Here is a 1,465-nt window from a genome sequence, read left to right as displayed (position 1 = left end):
TTTTGTTAGTTTCAAGTAAACTATTTGCTGGGTTGGTTTGGGGGCAGCATGTGATCACTGTGGCAGGAAAGGAGCTCCCAGACATGTGGGGAAGACAGTCTGCCATCTTCCTTATGAAGAGCGCACCCTTAGACACGCGGAGGTCCCAGCAGGTCTGATGTGTTACTGAAGCAGATGTGATCCTCCAATGACAGTTTGCAATCAGACTTAAAAGAACTCTAGGACTTGATAATAATTTTCAAAATTATTTGAAGGAGTTGAAGGGATATGGTTGAACAAAGAGAAGATTTCCTTATGCTCTTCATATTACACTGCTCAAAAGAGTTGTGCATCTGTGCATCTCTAGGAGGGAAGACGCTGGTGGTCAAATCCCACTTTGGGGTCATGGCGTCTTGAAAGAGACAGGAGCTCCCTTCTGCCCTTAGCTGATGGAGGGAAGGGTTGTATCAGCCATTAGTGTGTCCAGGTGTGGCATGGACATTACCTGTGGGATGCAGTGGGGACCTGTGTTTGTCAGCCTGAGGCAGTGAATCCACTGGGAGAATTGAGGTGCCTAAACCCCAGTCTCCCCCAGGCCTGCCTCCAGTACCCTATGGAGAAGGGGAACTTTCCCATTCCCTTTCAGAACCTTCATTTTAGGGGCTGAGCCCTTGCTCCCCTTGGGTCTTGCCGGTCCCTTTGCCTGAGAAGAGAATGTCTCTACTCCAGCAGAATCTGACAGCGATCCTTGGACTAGCAGAGTTATGCAAAGAAATGATGGTGACAGTTTATTTATGGACGCTCAGATTCGCGGCCGGCCGTATGATGGAGGCGGTGCTACTGTGAGGGAGAAGTGAGGAGAACATGATGGTTGCGGGGACAAATGTAAAACAGAGGCATTGTCACCTCCTTAGAGCACCACTGAGGCCCGGGTAAGGAGAGTGTTTTGCCCTTCTCAGATACTATCAGCAATTCAGGTAATACCCTTAAGGTGCAGTTTGTCTGCAGCCTGTCATCCCAGTTACAGCAGACGGAATGGAAGAGAACACAAGGAAATATTCTATTTATGTGTCTTTTAAGTCATTATTTTATGAACTGATCTTATTCTAAGTGGATCATTTTGCTACTTTCTTTGGATGGGTCATTCTAATAAGAGTAGTTCCTGACTGCGAACTATGCAGATAAGAAGTTCTAGACACAATATGAAAATCCAGGTGCATACTTGCACAAAATAGGCACGCCCCTCCTTTTTACTAAATCTAAATGGCTCAGTCTCAGGTCTCGGGGAAGGCTGCACCGCCGGGGGCTAGCTTGTGTGCCGCTCGGGCAGTTAGTGGGCCGGGCGAGCCTGCAGGGCTGGAGGGGACGCGGGGCTGAGAGGCTGGGGAGTTGGGGGCTGACTCCGGGCGGGCGGGGCGGGGCAAGGACCGGCAGGCCTGGGGCGGGGGCACCAGCCGAGCTCTCTGCCCTCGGGTCTCCAGCGTCC

Source organism: Piliocolobus tephrosceles, chromosome 7, assembly GCF_002776525.5.
Source record: "Piliocolobus tephrosceles isolate RC106 chromosome 7, ASM277652v3, whole genome shotgun sequence".
NCBI lineage: Eukaryota > Metazoa > Chordata > Mammalia > Primates > Cercopithecidae > Piliocolobus > Piliocolobus tephrosceles.
The sequence above is the reverse complement of the archived record's forward strand: the minus strand, read 5'-3'. Positions refer to the sequence as shown.